The following is a 20847-nucleotide window of genomic DNA, read 5'->3' as shown; positions in this document are numbered from 1 at the left end:
TTTCGTTTCTAAGATTGATTTTGACAGTAATGTTTTTGATTTAATAATTCTTTCGTTTCTAAGATTGATTTTTATTTTATTCTCATTATCATTATCATTAGTCAAAGTGCATTTATTAAGGCAATCATTTCCTGTGGCAGTAGGGACAAAATAACCTCCTTATTACGGCATTCACACTTTATTGTATCATATTACTTACTGCAAAGCTACACGTGACACTGAATTTAACTGTAAACTGAATGTCATTACATTCAATAAAACAAATAAATACAACACACCAGTCAAAGAGAAATATATTTATTAACTATATACATATTTAAAAAAATGTAGGAAAAGTACTAAATTCAATATAAAATTAAGAATTTTAAGTGCACACGCTATATAAAATAAGTACAAAAAAATATATAAATATATACATCAAAATCTACACATTTTGGTATTTTACTTTATACTGCTTCCTCTACACATAAACCTTTCTATAATAATAATAATAATAGTTTAACTTTATTTAATATGTATATATATTTCCATATGTATTATAGTGTATTCACATACATACCCACATGTTTATAATAATAATAATAATAATAATAATAATAATACAAGATAAAAAAAAGTGCACAGTATAACTCTTTAACATTAAATATGGCTGGAAGATAAAAAACAGAACAGATCCAACCAAGAGAACAAAATGAATGTATCACACATAAATAAATGAGTTATCTTCTCATAATCTGTAACCACTGCTCCTTCGTAATTGTTTCTTTATTAGGGCAATATATTTTGCCTTTGTACTGGCTATGGCCAGTTTCTTGAGTACGAAATTGGCCACACTTTCTGCACGAATTTGCTTTTACAGTGCGATTGTACGATCGTTTGGTTGGAGTGGCTGTGTCATTTGCAGGTGGCTCAGAGGAAATTGCTCCAGGGTTAATGGTGGAAAATGGGGCTGGGCAGGGCACCAGAAACATCTGAGACACAACAGGGGCAGTGGGTGTGTCAGGAACCAATGGGTGTGGTGCTGTCGGCCTGGGACAAATTGTCCTTAGCTGGCTGGACGTGGCTGAACGCTGAGGGTGTACGGCTGATGGCCAGATTGAAGTTGCTGTGGCAGATGTACAGGTAGCTGAGGGCGCAATCTTTCTAAACTTTGTCTTTGCCTGTCCAGCTGTGTCTGGTGGCATCTGGTAGGTATGCAACTGGTGGCTATATTGTGGAGGCACAACAGGCTGTACTCGTGCTGGAGGCAAAACATCCAAAGCCACTGGACGTGCCTCTGGAAGGTCCAGCCCTTGCAACAGCAAGGAGACCTCCTGACCCTTTAAACGGTTATTGTGCCATGTCGTAAGGGTCCTCTGATTTACCTCAACTAGCTGAAGGGTTGTGTCACTCATCACCGTTCCATTGCTCAGGATTAGCTGCCGAATTTTTCTGTAATCACGAAGAATGAGATCCCATCTAGACAGACATTCTGTCCGCTGTTTCTTGGGGCTTCGGTGGATGTTACATAACCTTATGAAAATCATTTCAACAAGGCGACAGCAATTAGGCCACTGTGCTGGAGAGCCGCTAGAACCCAAAACACACCTTTTTGTGCTGTCGACACCAGGAGTGAAGACAGCTTTCTTTTTTGGGGACCTAAAACGTCCTGTAAGTAGCCTGTCTTGATGACGAGCAGCATACACCACCCTGTCTTTATCAAATTTGTCCAGGTTCTGCCACAGACCCACAATGGTCGCAACTTGTTGGTTGGTAAGTGTGAGGCTTGTCTGTGTGCGCAGCTCCACCAGACACTCTGCCAACGCATCCACCCGGTCCATTCCAGGAATGCAGTGTTCGTCAACAGCCTGGAAATATATAACTGTTGGTTAGGTATTTACATGCTGTTAAGTAAGTTTACTGCTTAATGGCAGATAACTAAATGAGTGACAATTCGTATAGAAAAGGAAATTTTACCATTGCTGAGGGCACTGGTGTATCTAAAGGATCCTGGACACTGGGTACTGGTGCAGCTGAAGGAGCCCGGACTCTGAGCAGTGGTGGAGCCTGGACACTGGGCAGTGGTGGAGCCTGGACACTGAGCAGTGATGCAGCTACACTGGGCACTGGTGCAGCTGAAGGAGCCCGGACTCTGAGCAGTGGTGGAGCCTGGACACTGGGCAGTGGTGGAGCCTGGACACTGAGCAGTGATGCAGCTACACTGGGCACTGGTGCAGCTGAAGGAGCCCGGACTCTGAGCAGTGGTGGAGCCTGGACACTGGGCAGTGGTGGAGTCTGGACACTGGGCAGTGGTGCAGCTACACTGGGCACTGGTGCAGCTGAAGGAGCTCGGACTCTGAGCAGTGGTGGAGCCTGGACACTGGGCAGTGGTGGAGTCTGGACACTGGGCAGTGGTGCAGCTACACTGGGCACTGGTGCAGCTGAAGGAGCCCGGACTCTGAGCAGTGGTGGAGCCTGGACACTGGGCAGTGGTGGAGTCTGGACACTGGGCAGTGGTGCAGCTACACTGGGCACTGGTGCAGCTGAAGGAGCCCGGACTCTGAGCAGTGGTGGAGCCTGGACACTGGGCAGTGGTGGAGTCTGGACACTGGGCAGTGGTGCAGCTACACTGGGCACTGGTGCAGCTGAAGGAGCCCGGACTCTGAACAATGGTGGAGCCTGGACACTGAGCAGTGGTGGAGCCTGGACACTGGGCAGTGGTGGAGTCTGGACACTGGGCAGTGGTGGAGTTTGGACACTGGGCAATGGTGGAGTCTGGACACTGGGCAATGGTGGAGTCTGGACACTGGGCAGTGGTGGAGTCTGGACACTGGGCAATGGTGGAGTCTGGACACTGGGCAGTGGTGGAGTCTGGACACTGGGCAATGGTGGAGTCTGGACACTGGGCAGTGGTGGAGTCTGGACAATGGGCAGTGGTGGAATTTTGACACTGGGCAGTGGTGCAGCTGTAGGAGCCTGGACACTGGGAACTGGTGCAGCTGGTAGAACTGGTGGACCTGAAAGGACTAAGTCATCTGATGCCACAAGATTTGCCACTGTGGCTTCCTCTCCAAAGAAATCAATGAAACCCTCATCCTTTTCCACTTGCTCCTCCACATCTATCTCCTCCAGCAATTGAGAGGTCCTATCAGAGGTAGGGCACATGTCCTCCAGGGGCTGACTATTCTGCCTCAACAAGTACTGTACTCCAATGAGCTCCCCTGAGGAAATATTTGTAACAGGAAACATTTTTAATGGAAATTATGCAGAAAGGTTTATTTAGAAATGCAGTAAATATTTTGTTGTCCACTTCTGTATGAACAATATATATCTAATTCAGAGGGTATCATAAAAAGACAGGATTACTCTATATTCTACTATGTATTTTATTTTCTGCCCTGAAACCTAGAACACAGAATAATGTATAAATATTCTGGTAGTATAATTTTTCTCTGATATGTCAAAATTACATTATTATTGTCCAAAAGCACTTGTAATTTTACCAAAAACATGCTACATCATGAGCTGCATTTATCAAAATATTTTTACCTGTGTATACTGCAGGTGGAGTGAAGCTAGGGACCAATTTCCTGCCATACAACTTATTGTAGTTCTCATTGACAGAGTAAACCAGCTCCCCTGTGTAAGAGCGCAGAGTTGAACCTCCATCTGCAACAGCAGCTTCAGCCCGGTCCTGATTCCAGCGTAATAAACCTTCCAGGAGATAAATCTGGAAGTTCAGGCTGTTTGCGCTGTTCCCTAGAAAAAGAAATAGAAAGCCAAATATTGCTTTGAGAAAATGCAAAACATAAAATTTAATCTGCAAATATCTTGATAAACAGGAATTAGTGGCAAAATGTGGTATATTCTGACATGACAAACCTGGAATAAATCTGTTTAGGTGGCAGTGAAATGATTCCAGGGATGTGGAGCCTCTGGCACAACGATAAGTTTTTAGAACCACCCCACCCTTGCTTGTAGTTCCAGTTTCAGTATAGAGCGGCACATTTGGAGGGTCTTGGATACAGGTGATGTGCCGCCTCTGGACATTCCAGATGTGCTGCATTCTCACACTGTCAAGTAGAGGAACACCAAGAGCATCATTCCCCTTGCCACCCATGAGCTCTCTGATGAGCATATCAAGGAGGCGGAAAGTGGTTTCTTCTCCCCGTGTTCTCCTCCTGCAGTGCTGGAGCAGCTCAGCTTTAGTTAAATGATGGTCCAGTTCTGCCTCCGACAGAGTAGGCCAGCCCTGTTGGATGAGTTGCTCCCTTTTGGCCTGTCTCAGCAGAGTGAGATCCCCTGCATCCCACTCAAAAATACAGGATGACAGCCTTGCCATAAAAGTAGGGTACAACTGGTGGGCGTCAGTGGTGCACCCTACTGCCAGACGTCGCATAAAATGCCAAATGTCTAGGCGGACGATGACATCTGGCCAGCCGCTGAACCGCCTCTTCAATTTAGTCTCTCCCACTTTCTTGCAACAATCACAGTCCACATAAATGATAGTGGGAGGATCAACACCAGCACTCCGGTATCGCTCCATGAGCCCTGCAGCCATGAGGTCTAACCCAGCCCCTTCATTCGCAGTCAGGACACTCATCAGCACCTGACCTATCTCATTGCCCACTGAGGTAAGCCACTGTGCTGTGCCTTTCGCAGGCCCACTCAACTTCTTGGTGATCTGAAAGAAACAATAAGCGTAGCAAATAATACAACATGCATCCAAATCAGTTACACTGACAAAATAAAGCTCTCTTGGTCTAACAATACATTATAGATAAGGGTACAGTCAATTAAGCAGCTTATCTGACCTTCTTAGTTGAATCCATTTTTAAGATTGATCCATACGTGGATGTTATGCTGGCCTTTATGTGATCGAGCCTGTTGAGAATGTCCTGACTATATACAGTGAGGAGCCATTTGTAGCTGGGTACTGAAGCAAGTGGTGGTGGCTCCTGGAAGTGCAGCGGATGCAGGCCACGATTATCAAAAAAGGCCACACACTCTGATGTGTACCGAAGCGCACGTTTCAACCACTCCTCACTGTGGTTCTCTCTCAGCTGGCCGATGATCCTCACTGGGCCATTCCCCATGCCCCTCTCACGCAGCAAGCGAAGAACCCGAATGTCACAGGCATACCTTGGAAAAAAGCATTCATTTAAGTATCTTATTATAAGGTATCTAATTATTGTAGGAAATATTTATCAGAAAGGGTAGCACATAAGTGAAAATGACTGCAAAATAATTACTTGCGTGTGAGGATGACCCTGAATTCAGATCGATGGGCCAGGTCCAACTGCTGCAGCACAGCTTGACTCCAGGACAGATAGCTGGTTCTACACCTGGTGCAGATCAGGGTCTCTGTCACCAGGTTGTAGTATCTGTCAATGTCTAACACCTGTCGTACCCTCCTGTGCAGTCCACCACCACACAGCTGTTGCCTGGCACAGGCAGGGTTAGTACACTGGAGCCGCACCTTCCACAGCTTATATGGCATCCAGAGCAAGAGACGCTGTGAAAAAAACCTATCAGGTGTTGGAGCTTGGTGGTACAACAGGGCTGGTGGTGGGGGGTGATACCACAACTGTAGGTTTTCACGCAGCTCCAGCTTTCCCTTTGCACCAACCCTAAAAAGTGCTTCTGACACCCACTTCTGGTCTTGCTGTGGCATTGTCTGTGGCCACAGAAGGGGGAGATCTTCTGGCTGAGATGAGACCTGCTGATATTATAAAAAACACTGGTTTAAATAAAAGCTAAGAGAGCATTAAATGATGAAGACATGTATATATTTTGAATGAGATCTTACTGGGCTCCTCACAACAGTATTCTCAGAAACAGTTGATGGCGTTGCTGTTTTTTTGATGCGTTGTGAACTCTGAGGTGGAGGAAGGAAGAAGGAAGAGGAGGACTGGATGACGGGCTGATGAGGTTTGGGGGATGGAGGAGGATGAGGATCAGAGGGTGGACATGAAACTGTAGCTGAACTGGAGTGCTCTAACATCTGTGGAGTCAAACATTATGAATAATTTATTAAGGGGATTGCCATGTTTTTAATACATTAAAATTACATAGTGATAAAGTCATGATGACATTATAAAAGTCTTGATGTCTTTTAATATTAACCTGAGAGGTTTTCCTCTGGGTGCTCAAATTAGGTTTTGCTGCTGCCACATGTGAGCCTCCAAACCTTGACTTTTCAAACTAAAAAGATTTGTCATGGTTAGTGATAACAAAACCCTAACACTATAGTTAAAGGTTGAGATGTTTCAGTATCTGCAGTGATGCATGCAATAGTGTGGTCTGCTTACCATTGACAATGTCAGTTTAGGTCTCTTTGCAGGACATGACACATCGCTGACAGAGGGTGTGCTTTGGGCCGGGGTGCTCTGTGATGCTTCCCCTGTGACTGGTGGATGAACCTGTGACACATGCATAAAGTACAAAACAGTCTTCCTAATGTGATTTTAGATATAAAGACACATTGATGTTGCAAACACATCTATCTATTTATGCAACTTGAACCAGGCTAATTGAAGTTACCTTGTGAAAGCCACAAATACATGTCTGAGCTTCCTTCAGAAGAGTGGTCTGTCCCCTCATTTGCAGAGGGCACTTTTCTATCTGTGAACATGAATTATACCTCTGACACTGGATCTCAAAACAGCAATAAGTCATCATAATTATATCAATATAACATTGTATTTACATGTAATTACTTAACCATACACATAAATAAAAATACCACAATGTATTGTCAAAAAAGTTTGTTAGTTTGCCCATGAATCTAGCTGCATAACTTACCTTCTGATACATCTCATGCCATCTTTTTTGTCGGGGAGAAGGTCTATTCCCCTGTGTAGATGGCCAAACTCCTGTTTGGGCAAAACTCTCCAGACGCGCAAGCCATTCAGCATTACTCATGCCTTTGTGAGACTTAGCTGAAGCCATGTCGTTGCCTGAAACACTACATAACACGTTACACTAACTGCCATTGTAGCCTGTAGCATTTACCCTCCTGTTGTGTTCATTTCATGATAGCTAGTTGTGTTCCTGGTCCAGAACGACCGCCATATTATAGCAGATTATAAGTTCATTATAATACACATATTATCTTACATATAACATGTTGTGATTTATTTATTTATTATTTAATGCCATGTCAGCAGCAGGGGCTATATTCATGCCAAGAGGAAACATTTCAATTGCACAATTCAGTCATATATATAATGTCAAAACAATTATATAACATTTATATATATATATATATATATATATATATATATATATATATATATATATATATATATATATATATATATATATATATATATATATATATGTTTGTATGTATGTGTGTATGTTTGTACAAATATAAAAAAATACATATAATAAGATTATAACAAGAATAAAAGTATAAGAACAATTACATAGAGTCTTAACAAGTTGTGATAGATCTTTCTATTATGGCTGTATGTCTCAATGACCTAGGCTCATACAACACGTTTATGAGTATAAATAAATAAATAAATATATAGCATTATGGATTAATTTGACTAAAACAAATACTCAGATTAAACATATTGTGGTCTTTCAACTGTGTCCATGTGATAAGGGCATGAACCTGAATGTATAAACTTATCCATTCACTTCTTTTGACTGGTCATAACATATGTACAAACATATAACATACGTGTAAAAGTTAAACAAAACATTAACATTTTCCAAATTTATTTTGTGTGTTCAAATGCCGCATTTGGAAAAAGCTGTGGAACCTTATTACAATTAAATAAAAAGCATTTTTTTTTCATTGAGAAAACTTGTTAATCGGTTAAATTCTACATATTTACAGTTACGTTAGCTCCGGTCGTAATAGTATTTACACATCAGTGACAGTTGACGTTACGTAGTATCAAGCGGTAATCATAGGCTAATTTACATGGCCAATCTTGCTATTCCTAAAGAACAAAAATCCTAAACCATTTCATTCATATCAAGATATAAATAACATACATGAGCGGAATGTAAATAATTTAACGTTACCTGAGCGGAGATTACATGCAATTGGCGAGGACGTGCGTGATTGGTGTATGAGAAATAGACCTTGCCATTTCATTGGACGCGGAAAAATAGAGATCGCAACGTGATTGATTTATAAAAGATAGAAGTCGTAACGTGATTGGTTTTTAAAAGATAGAAGTCGTAACGTGATTGGTTTTCAAAAGATAGAGATCGTAACGTGATTGGTTTTCAAAAGATAGAGGTCATAACGTGATTGGTTTTTAAAAGATAGAAGTCGGCATACTATTGGATTAATTTTACAGACTTGTGGTTGTCAGGTACCGCCATCGAAGGGGCTAAGGGCTAGTCAGAACCTCGACATATCAGGGTTCTGTAGCTCTACTGCTGGCCAAAAAGTCACTTCTGGTGCAGGAAGATTTGCTGGATCAGAACCTCGACATATCAGGGTTCTGTAGCTCTACTGCTGGCCAAAAAGTCACTTCTGGTGCAGGAAGATTTGCTGGATTTTTGAGGAGGGAAGCAAAAAGGAGCATGCATTCCCATACCGGGAGTTGAACCCGGGCCGCCTGGGTGAAAACCAGGAATCCTAACCGCTAGACCATATGGGATTTGGACACTTTAAACTGGCCATGGGCTTCTGGCGCACTTTCCATACATGTGGTCAGCGTGGGCGCAGGACCTTGTAGTGGCCTGTTGCTTTAGTTCTGTGACTGTAACAATGTGATAATAATTTGGCAAAACAAGAATTATCCAAAAGGACGGTTTTCTGAATTATATAGTGTTGTATGCATTCAGGGAATCTGTTTTTTCACTCAACCCGGGGGTTCAGTGTATTTGGGCAGATTCCTGTGATTGCAGAATTGATTCCTCAAACTGGTAATTAAGCTCTTGTCCAAGTGAAAATACTCGTGTCATCCATTTGAAAACACACACGGCAACCTTTATCTAGAGGAAAAACTGGAGTCAACCCCTGGCTGCGTACGAGAAAACCAGGAATCCTAACTGCTAGACCATATGGGAACTGGCCAGCTTTAACTGGCCACAAGCTTGTGGGCCACTTTCCATAAATGTGGCCAGTGTGGGCGCAGGGTTTTGTAGTGGCCTGTTGCTTTTGGTGTGTGACTGTAACAATGTGATAATAATTTGGCAATACAAGAATCATCCGAAGGGACGGTTTACTGAAATATATAGTGTTGCATGCATTCAAGGGACATGTTTGTTGACTCACACATGGTTCAGTTTTTTGGCCAGAATCCTGTGATTGCTGAATTTATACCTCGAACTGGTAATTAAGGTCTTGTCCAGGTGAAAATACTTGTGTCATGCATCTGAAAACACACATGGCAACCGTTATCTAGAGGAAAAACTGCCTATCGTCGGTCTGTCAAGGTACAAAACTGACATGTTGTGAGGTTAATAATGAAAGTGAGACCAATTTTTAATCCGCAAAATTGCTGATTATTCGCTCGTTCAGTTTAATGCAGATTACAAATTATTCTCAATGTCCAGGTGGCAATTAGTGATAAGGCTTCAAAATGGCAAGCCTGTGACATCAAAACCACATGGCATTGCACCCTTCAAAGTAGTAAAGCGGTTACAGAGTAGCGATGAAATTGTTCATTCATAGAATCAACTGGCCCACCAGCCTGCATTTTGTGAGCAGATGGCAATACCAAAGCATGTCCGTGTCTCCCCTAGACATCGGAATGGGTGTGCAGAATGTGCCTTTTTTTGGAAAAAATAGAAGAATGCCTAGAGAGTTGCCTTTTCTTTTGGACTTTGGAGAAAAAAACACAACAACAAAATAAGCCGGAGAAAAACAAGCACAGAGCGAGCCAGCCAGGAGTCGAACCTAGAATCTTCTGATCCGTAGTCAGATGCGTTATCCATTGCGCCACTGGCCCACCAAAAGTAAAGACCCCCGATTGTTACAGACTTGTTGGTTTTCGATGTGACGGTGGCAAGCATTGATGTCTGCTCATTCTCACCTTGTTATCAGGAGAACAGACTACCAGCCCTCCAGCCCTCCAGCCCTCCAGCCCACCAGCCCAGCAGCCCACGAGCCCTCCAGCCCACCATCCCTCCCTGGTGGTCTAGTGGTTAGGATTCGGCGCTCTCACCGCCGCGGCCCGGGTTCGATTCCCGGTCAGGGAAAGCTCTTTTGCCTTCCAATTGTGGACTGCGAATTCAAGCTCTGCTGACAGCTGTGAGAATGCCAGCTCCAAGCCAAAACATTGGTGGGAACATGAAAAAAACACCTCCTTCGAGCCGGAGTTGAACCAGCGACCTAAGGATGGCCAACACTCCAACCTACAGTCCTCCGCTCTACCAGCTGAGCTATCGAAGGGGCTAAGGGCTAGTCAGAACCTCGACATATCAGGGTTCTGTAGCTCTACTGCTGGCCAAAAAGTCACTTCTGGTGCAGGAAGATTTGCTGGATTTTTGAGGAGGGAAGCAAAAAGGAGCATGCATTCCCATACCGGGAGTTGAACCCGGGCCGCCTGGGTGAAAACCAGGAATCCTAACCGCTAGACCATATGGGATCTGGACACTTTAAACTGGCCATGGGCTTCTGGCGCACTTTCCATACATGTGGTCAGCGTGGGCGCAGGACCTTGTAGTGGCCTGTTGCTTTAGTTCTGTGACTGTAACAATGTGATAATAATTTGGCAAAACAAGAATTATCCAAAAGGACGGTTTTCTGAATTATATAGTGTTGTATGCTTTCAGGGAATCTGTTTTTTCACTCAACCCGGGGGTTCAGTGTATTTGGGCAGATTCCTGTGATTGCAGAATTGATTCCTCAAACTGGTAATTAAGCTCTTGTCCAAGTGAAAATACTCGTGTCATCCATTTGAAAACACACACGGCAACCTTTATCTAGAGGAAAAACTGGAGTCAACCCCTGGCTGCGTACGAGAAAACCAGGAATCCTAACTGCTAGACCATATGGGAACTGGCCAGCTTTAACTGGCCACAAGCTTGTGGGCCACTTTCCATAAATGTGGCCAGTGTGGGCGCAGGGTTTTGTAGTGGCCTGTTGCTTTTGGTGTGTGACTGTAACAATGTGATAATAATTTGGCAATACAAGAATCATCCGAAGGGACGGTTTACTGAAATATATAGTGTTGCATGCATTCATGGGACATGTTTGTTGACTCACACATGGTTCAGGTTTTTGGCCAGAATCCTGTGATTGCTGAATTTATACCTCGAACTGGTAATTAAGGTCTTGTCCAGGTGAAAATACTTGTGTCATGCATCTGAAAACACACATGGCAACCGTTATCTAGAGGAAAAACTGCCTATCGTCGGTCTGTCAAGGTACAAAACTGACATGTTGTGAGGTTAATAATGAAAGTGAGACCAATTTTTAATCCGCAAAATTGCTGATTATTCGCTCGTTCAGTTTAATGCAGATTACAAATTATTCTCAATGTCCAGGTGGCAATTAGTGATAAGGCTTCAAAATGGCAAGCCTGTGACATCAAAACCACATGGCATTGCACCCTTCAAAGTAGTAAAGCGGTTACAGAGTAGCGATGAAATTGTTCTTTCTAGAATCAACTGGCCCACCAGCCTGCATTTTGTGAGACGAATGGCAATACCAAAGCATGTCCGTGTCTCCCCTAGACATCGGAATGGGTGTGCAGAATGTGCCTTTTTTTGGAAAAAATAGAAGAATGCCTAGAGAGTTGCCTTTTCTTTTGGACTTTGGAGAAAAAAAACACAACAACAAAATAAGCCGGAGAAAAACAAGCACAGAGCGAGCCAGCCAGGAGTCGAACCTAGAATCTTCTGATCCGTAGTCAGACGCGTTATCCATTGCGCCACTGGCCCACCAAAAGTAAAGACCCCCGATTGTTACAGACTTGTTGGTTTTCGATGTGACGGTGGCAAGCATTGATGTCTGCTCATTCTCACCTTGTTATCAGGAGAACAGACTACCAGCCCTCCAGCCCTCCAGCCCACCAGCCCAGCAGCCCACGAGCCCTCCAGCCCACCATCCCTCCCTGGTGGTCTAGTGGTTAGGATTCGGCGCTCTCACCGCCGCGGCCCGGGTTCGATTCCCGGTCAGGGAAAGCTCTTTTGCCTTCCAATTGTGGACTGCGAATTCAAGCTCTGCTGACAGCTGTGAGAATGCCAGCTCCAAGCCAAAACATTGGTGGGAACATGAAAAAAACACCTCCTTCGAGCCGGAGTTGAACCAGCGACCTAAGGATGGCCAACACTCCAACCTACAGTCCTCCGCTCTACCAGCTGAGCTATCGAAGGGGCTAAGGGCTAGTCAGAACCTCGACATATCAGGGTTCTGTAGCTCTACTGCTGGCCAAAAAGTCACTTCTGGTGCAGGAAGATTTGCTGGATTTTTGAGGAGGGAAGCAAAAAGGAGCATGCATTCCCATACCGGGAGTTGAACCCGGGCCGCCTGGGTGAAAACCAGGAATCCTAACCGCTAGACCATATGGGATCTGGACACTTTAAACTGGCCATGGGCTTCTGGCGCACTTTCCATACATGTGGTCAGCGTGGGCGCAGGACCTTGTAGTGGCCTGTTGCTTTAGTTCTGTGACTGTAACAATGTGATAATAATTTGGCAAAACAAGAATTATCCAAAAGGACGGTTTTCTGAATTATATAGTGTTGTATGCATTCAGGGAATCTGTTTTTTCACTCAACCCGGGGGTTCAGTGTATTTGGGCAGATTCCTGTGATTGCAGAATTGATTCCTCAAACTGGTAATTAAGCTCTTGTCCAAGTGAAAATACTCGTGTCATCCATTTGAAAACACACACGGCAACCTTTATCTAGAGGAAAAACTGGAGTCAACCCCTGGCTGCGTACGAGAAAACCAGGAATCCTAACTGCTAGACCATATGGGAACTGGCCAGCTTTAACTGGCCACAAGCTTGTGGGCCACTTTCCATAAATGTGGCCAGTGTGGGCGCAGGGTTTTGTAGTGGCCTGTTGCTTTTGGTGTGTGACTGTAACAATGTGATAATAATTTGGCAATACAAGAATCATCCGAAGGGACGGTTTACTGAAATATATAGTGTTGCATGCATTCAAGGGACATGTTTGTTGACTCACACATGGTTCAGTTTTTTGGCCAGAATCCTGTGATTGCTGAATTTATACCTCGAACTGGTAATTAAGGTCTTGTCCAGGTGAAAATACTTGTGTCATGCATCTGAAAACACACATGGCAACCGTTATCTAGAGGAAAAACTGCCTATCGTCGGTCTGTCAAGGTACAAAACTGACATGTTGTGAGGTTAATAATGAAAGTGAGACCAATTTTTAATATGCTGATTATTCGCTCGTTCAGTTTAATGCAGATTACAAATTATTCTCAATGTCCAGGTGGCAATTAGTGATAAGGCTTCAAAATGGCAAGCCTGTGACATCAAAACCACATGGCATTGCACCCTTCAAAGTAGTAAAGCGGTTACAGAGTAGCAATGAAATTGTTCATTCTAGAATATCCATTGCGCCACTGGCCCACCAAAAGTAAAGACCCCCGATTGTTACAGACTTGTTGGTTTTCGATGTGACGGTGGCAAGCATTGATGTCTGCTCATTCTCACCTTGTTATCAGGAGAACAGACTACCAGCCCTCCAACCCTCCAGCCCACCAGCCCAGCAGCCCACGAGCCCTCCATCCCTCCCTGGTGGTCTAGTGGTTAGGATTCGGCGCTCTCACCGCCGCGGCCCGGGTTCGATTTCCGGTCAGGGAAAGCTCTTTTGCCTTCCAATTGTGGACTGCGAATTCAAGCTCTGCTGACAGCTGTGAGAAAGCCAGCTCCAAGCCAAAACATTGGTGGGAACATGAAAAAAACACCTCATTCGAGCTGGAGTTGAACCAGCGACCTAAGGATGGCCAACACTCCAACCTACAGTCCTCCGCTCTACCAGCTGAGCTATCGAAGGGGCTAAGGGCTAGTCAGAACCTCGACATATCAGGGTTCTGTAGCTCTACTGCTGGCCAAAAAGTCACTTCTAGTGCAGGAAGATTTGCTGGATTTTTGAGGAGGGAAGCAAAAAGGAGCATGCATTCCCATACCGGGAGTTGAACCCGGGCCGCCTGGGTGAAAACCAGGAATCCTAACCGCTAGACCATATGGGATCTGGACACTTTAAACTGGCCATGGGCTTCTGGCGCACTTTCCATACATGTGGTCAGCGTGGGCGCAGGACCTTGTAGTGGCCTGTTGCTTTAGTTCTGTGACTGTAACAATGTGATAATAATTTGGCAAAACAAGAATTATCCAAAAGGACGGTTTTCTGAATTATATAGTGTTGTATGCATTCAGGGAATCTGTTTTTTCACTCAACCGGGGGGTTCAGTGTATTTGGGCAGATTCCTGTGATTGCAGAATTGATTCCTCAAACTGGTAATTAAGCTCTTGTCCAAGTGAAAATACTCGTGTCATCCATTTGAAAACACACACGGCAACCTTTATCTAGAGGAAAAACTGGAGTCAACCCCTGGCTGCGTACGAGAAAACCAGGAATCCTAACTGCTAGACCATATGGGAACTGGCCAGCTTTAACTGGCCACAAGCTTGTGGGCCACTTTCCATAAATGTGGCCAGTGTGGGCGCAGGGTTTTGTAGTGGCCTGTTGCTTTTGGTGTGTGACTGTAACAATGTGATAATAATTTGGCAATACAAGAATCATCCGAAGGGACGGTTTACTGAAATATATAGTGTTGCATGCATTCAAGGGACATGTTTGTTGACTCACACAAGGTTCAGTTTTTTGGCCAGAATCCTGTGATTGCTGAATTTATACCTCGAACTGGTAATTAAGGTCTTGTCCAGGTGAAAATACTTGTGTCATGCATCTGAAAACACACATGGCAACCGTTATCTAGAGGAAAAACTGCCTATCGCCGGTCTGTCAAGGTACAAAACTGACATGTTGTGAGGTTAATAATGAAAGTGAGACTAATTTTTAATATGCTGATTATTCGCTCGTTCAGTTTAATGCAGATTACAAATTATTCTCAATGTCCAGGTGGCAATTAGTGATAAGGCTTCAAAATGGCAAGCCTGTGACATCAAAACCACATGGCATTGCACCCTTCAAAGTAGTAAAGCGGTTACAGAGTAGCAATGAAATTGTTCATTCTAGAATCAACTGGCCCACCAGCCTGCATTTTGTGAGACGAATGGCAATACCAAAGCATGTCCGTGTCTCCCCTAGACATCGGAATGGGTGTGCAGAATGTGCCTTTTTTTGGAAAAAATAGAAGAATGCCTAGAGAGTTGCCTTTTGTTTTGGACTTTGGAGAAAAAAAACACAACAACAAAATAAGCCGGAGAAAAACAAGCACAGAGCGAGCCAGCCAGGAGTCGAACCTAGAATCTTCTGATCCGTAGTCAGACGCGTTATCCATTGCGCCACTGGCCCACCAAAAGTAAAGACCCCCGATTGTTACAGACTTGTTGGTTTTCGATGTGACGGTGGCAAGCATTGATGTCTGCTCATTCTCACCTTGTTATCAGGAGAACAGACTACCAGCCCTCCAGCCCTCCAGCCCACCAGCCCACCAGCCCAGCAGCCCACGAGCCCTCCAGCCCTCCCTGGTGGTCTAGTGGTTAGGATTCGCCGCTCTCACCGCCGCGGCCCGGGTTCGATTCCCGGTCAGGGAAAGCTCTTTTGCCTTCCAATTGTGGACTGCGAATTCAAGCTCTGCTGACAGCTGTGAGAAAGCCAGCTCCAAGCCAAAACATTGGTGGGAACATGAAAAAAACACCTCCTTCGAGCCGGAGTTGAACCAGCGACCTAAGGATGGCCAACACTCCAACCTACAGTCCTCCGCTCTACCAGCTCCGCCAAAGCTGGGGAACAATTGTCTGTATAAGAAGGGGGGGAAGAGGGGAGAGGGAGGAAGAGAAGCGCGAGAAATTCAGGAAATCGTAGGTTCGAATCCACGCTGTCACATAAAGTTATGCGTGTATTTGTTAAAAATCGTAAATCGATTGTTTCGTGTCCAAGTTTGATTTGAAAAGTAATGTATTTGAATTTAATTATTGTTTCGTTTCTAAGATTGATTTTGACAGTAATGTTTTTGATTTAATAATTCTTTCGTTTCTAAGATTGATTTTTATTTTATTCTCATTATCATTATCATTAGTCAAAGTGCATTTATTAAGGCAATCATTTCCTGTGGCAGTAGGGACAAAATAACCTCCTTATTACGGCATTCACACTTTATTGTATCATATTACTTACTGCAAAGCTACACGTGACACTGAATTTAACTGTAAACTGAATGTCATTACATTCAATAAAACAAATAAATACAACACACCAGTCAAAGAGAAATATATTTATTAACTATATACATATTTAAAAAAATGTAGGAAAAGTACTAAATTCAATATAAAATTAAGAATTTTAAGTGCACACGCTATATAAAATAAGTACAAAAAAATATATAAATATATACATCAAAATCTACACATTTTGGTATTTTACTTTATACTGCTTCCTCTACACATAAACCTTTCTATAATAATAATAATAATAGTTTAACTTTATTTAATATGTATATATATTTCCATATGTATTATAGTGTATTCACATACATACCCACATGTTTATAATAATAATAATAATAATAATAATAATAATACAAGATAAAAAAAAGTGCACAGTATAACTCTTTAACATTAAATATGGCTGGAAGATAAAAAACAGAACAGATCCAACCAAGAGAACAAAATGAATGTATCACACATAAATAAATGAGTTATCTTCTCATAATCTGTAACCACTGCTCCTTCGTAATTGTTTCTTTATTAGGGCAATATATTTTGCCTTTGTACTGGCTATGGCCAGTTTCTTGAGTACGAAATTGGCCACACTTTCTGCACGAATTTGCTTTTACAGTGCGATTGTACGATCGTTTGGTTGGAGTGGCTGTGTCATTTGCAGGTGGCTCAGAGGAAATTGCTCCAGGGTTAATGGTGGAAAATGGGGCTGGGCAGGGCACCAGAAACATCTGAGACACAACAGGGGCAGTGGGTGTGTCAGGAACCAATGGGTGTGGTGCTGTCGGCCTGGGACAAATTGTCCTTAGCTGGCTGGACGTGGCTGAACGCTGAGGGTGTACGGCTGATGGCCAGATTGAAGTTGCTGTGGCAGATGTACAGGTAGCTGAGGGCGCAATCTTTCTAAACTTTGTCTTTGCCTGTCCAGCTGTGTCTGGTGGCATCTGGTAGGTATGCAACTGGTGGCTATATTGTGGAGGCACAACAGGCTGTACTCGTGCTGGAGGCAAAACATCCAAAGCCACTGGACGTGCCTCTGGAAGGTCCAGCCCTTGCAACAGCAAGGAGACCTCCTGACCCTTTAAACGGTTATTGTGCCATGTCGTAAGGGTCCTCTGATTTACCTCAACTAGCTGAAGGGTTGTGTCACTCATCACCGTTCCATTGCTCAGGATTAGCTGCCGAATTTTTCTGTAATCACGAAGAATGAGATCCCATCTAGACAGACATTCTGTCCGCTGTTTCTTGGGGCTTCGGTGGATGTTACATAACCTTATGAAAATCATTTCAACAAGGCGACAGCAATTAGGCCACTGTGCTGGAGAGCCGCTAGAACCCAAAACACACCTTTTTGTGCTGTCGACACCAGGAGTGAAGACAGCTTTCTTTTTTGGGGACCTAAAACGTCCTGTAAGTAGCCTGTCTTGATGACGAGCAGCATACACCACCCTGTCTTTATCAAATTTGTCCAGGTTCTGCCACAGACCCACAATGGTCGCAACTTGTTGGTTGGTAAGTGTGAGGCTTGTCTGTGTGCGCAGCTCCACCAGACACTCTGCCAACGCATCCACCCGGTCCATTCCAGGAATGCAGTGTTCGTCAACAGCCTGGAAATATATAACTGTTGGTTAGGTATTTACATGCTGTTAAGTAAGTTTACTGCTTAATGGCAGATAACTAAATGAGTGACAATTCGTATAGAAAAGGAAATTTTACCATTGCTGAGGGCACTGGTGTATCTAAAGGATCCTGGACACTGGGTACTGGTGCAGCTGAAGGAGCCCGGACTCTGAGCAGTGGTGGAGCCTGGACACTGGGCAGTGGTGGAGCCTGGACACTGAGCAGTGATGCAGCTACACTGGGCACTGGTGCAGCTGAAGGAGCCCGGACTCTGAGCAGTGGTGGAGCCTGGACACTGGGCAGTGGTGGAGCCTGGACACTGAGCAGTGATGCAGCTACACTGGGCACTGGTGCAGCTGAAGGAGCCCGGACTCTGAGCAGTGGTGGAGCCTGGACACTGGGCAGTGGTGGAGTCTGGACACTGGGCAGTGGTGCAGCTACACTGGGCACTGGTGCAGCTGAAGGAGCTCGGACTCTGAGCAGTGGTGGAGCCTGGACACTGGGCAGTGGTGGAGTCTGGACACTGGGCAGTGGTGCAGCTACACTGGGCACTGGTGCAGCTGAAGGAGCCCGGACTCTGAGCAGTGGTGGAGCCTGGACACTGGGCAGTGGTGGAGTCTGGACACTGGGCAGTGGTGCAGCTACACTGGGCACTGGTGCAGCTGAAGGAGCCCGGACTCTGAGCAGTGGTGGAGCCTGGACACTGGGCAGTGGTGGAGTCTGGACACTGGGCAGTGGTGCAGCTACACTGGGCACTGGTGCAGCTGAAGGAGCCCGGACTCTGAACAATGGTGGAGCCTGGACACTGAGCAGTGGTGGAGCCTGGACACTGGGCAGTGGTGGAGTCTGGACACTGGGCAGTGGTGGAGTTTGGACACTGGGCAATGGTGGAGTCTGGACACTGGGCAATGGTGGAGTCTGGACACTGGGCAGTGGTGGAGTCTGGACACTGGGCAATGGTGGAGTCTGGACACTGGGCAGTGGTGGAGTCTGGACACTGGGCAGTGGTGGAGTCTGGACAATGGGCAGTGGTGGAATTTTGACACTGGGCAGTGGTGCAGCTGTAGGAGCCTGGACACTGGGAACTGGTGCAGCTGGTAGAACTGGTGGACCTGAAAGGACTAAGTCATCTGATGCCACAAGATTTGCCACTGTGGCTTCCTCTCCAAAGAAATCAATGAAACCCTCATCCTTTTCCACTTGCTCCTCCACATCTATCTCCTCCAGCAATTGAGAGGTCCTATCAGAGGTAGGGCACATGTCCTCCAGGGGCTGACTATTCTGCCTCAACAAGTACTGTACTCCAATGAGCTCCCCTGAGGAAATATTTGTAACAGGAAACATTTTTAATGGAAATTATGCAGAAAGGTTTATTTAGAAATGCAGTAAATATTTTGTTGTCCACTTCTGTATGAACAATATATATCTAATTCAGAGGGTATCATAAAAAGACAGGATTACTCTATATTCTACTATGTATTTTATTTTCTGCCCTGAAACCTAGAACACAGAATAATGTATAAATATTCTGGTAGTATAATTTTTCTCTGATATGTCAAAATTACATTATTATTGTCCAAAAGCACTTGTAATTTTACCAAAAACATGCTACATCATGAGCTGCATTTATCAAAATATTTTTACCTGTGTATACTGCAGGTGGAGTGAAGCTAGGGACCAATTTCCTGCCATACAACTTATTGTAGTTCTCATTGACAGAGTAAACCAGCTCCCCTGTGTAAGAGCGCAGAGTTGAACCTCCATCTGCAACAGCAGCTTCAGCCCGGTCCTGATTCCAGCGTAATAAACCTTCCAGGAGATAAATCTGGAAGTTCAGGCTGTTTGCGCTGTTCCCTAGAAAAAGAAATAGAAAGCCAAATATTGCTTTGAGAAAATGCAAAACATAAAATTTAATCTGCAAATATCTTGATAAACAGGAATTAGTGGCAAAATGTGGTATATTCTGACATGACAAACCTGGAATAAATCTGTTTAGGTGGCAGTGAAATGATTCCAGGGATGTGGAGCCTCTGGCACAACGATAAGTTTTTAGAACCACCCCACCCTTGCTTGTAGTTCCAGTTTCAGTATAGAGCGGCACATTTGGAGGGTCTTGGATACAGGTGATGTGCCGCCTCTGGACATTCCAGATGTGCTGCATTCTCACACTGTCAAGTAGAGGAACACCAAGAGCATCATTCCCCTTGCCACCCATGAGCTCTCTGATGAGCATATCAAGGAGGCGGAAAGTGGTTTCTTCTCCCCGTGTTCTCCTCCTGCAGTGCTGGAGCAGCTCAGCTTTAGTTAAATGATGGTCCAGTTCTGCCTCCGACAGAGTAGGCCAGCCCTGTTGGATGAGTTGCTCCCTTTTGGCCTGTCTCAGCAGAGTGAGATCCCCTGCATCCCACTCAAAAATACAGGATGACAGCCTTGCCATAAAAGTAGGGTACAACTGGTGGGCGTCAGTGGTGCACCCTACTGCCAGACGTCGCATAAAATGCCAAATGTCTAGGCGGACGATGACATCTGGCCAGCCGCTGAACCGCCTCTTCAATTTAGTCTCTCCCACTTTCTTGCAACAATCACAGTCCACATAAATGATAGTGGGAGGATCAACACCAGCACTCCGGTATCGCTCCATGAGCCCTGCAGCCATGAGGTCTAACCCAGCCCCTTCATTCGCAGTCAGGACACTCATCAGCACCTGACCTATCTCATTGCCCACTGAGGTAAGCCACTGTGCTGTGCCTTTCGCAGGCCCACTCAACTTCTTGGTGATCTGAAAGAAACAATAAGCGTAGCAAATAATACAACATGCATCCAAATCAGTTACACTGACAAAATAAAGCTCTCTTGGTCTAACAATACATTATAGATAAGGGTACAGTCAATTAAGCAGCTTATCTGACCTTCTTAGTTGAATCCATTTTTAAGATTGATCCAT

The 20847-nt window shown here is 44.6% G+C and overlaps 2 non-coding genes across 2 annotated transcripts; both read left to right on the top strand.

The window, feature by feature from the left end:
* Positions 1-10083: 10083 nt before the first annotated feature.
* trnae-cuc (transfer RNA glutamic acid (anticodon CUC)) lies at positions 10084-10155 on the top strand. Its single transcript has one exon. It is a non-coding gene; the product is annotated as a tRNA-Glu (tRNA).
* A 1856-nt stretch (positions 10156-12011) lies between these two features.
* Positions 12012-12083, top strand: trnae-cuc (transfer RNA glutamic acid (anticodon CUC)). The gene has a single exon. It is a non-coding gene; the product is annotated as a tRNA-Glu (tRNA).
* The last annotated feature ends 8764 nt before the right edge of the window (positions 12084-20847 follow it).

This window comes from Carassius gibelio, chromosome A11 (assembly GCF_023724105.1).
Source record: "Carassius gibelio isolate Cgi1373 ecotype wild population from Czech Republic chromosome A11, carGib1.2-hapl.c, whole genome shotgun sequence".
In the NCBI taxonomy this organism is placed as follows: Eukaryota; Metazoa; Chordata; class Actinopteri; order Cypriniformes; family Cyprinidae; genus Carassius; species Carassius gibelio.
Note: the sequence above shows the minus strand (reverse complement) of the source record. Positions and strands in the feature narration are given on the sequence as shown.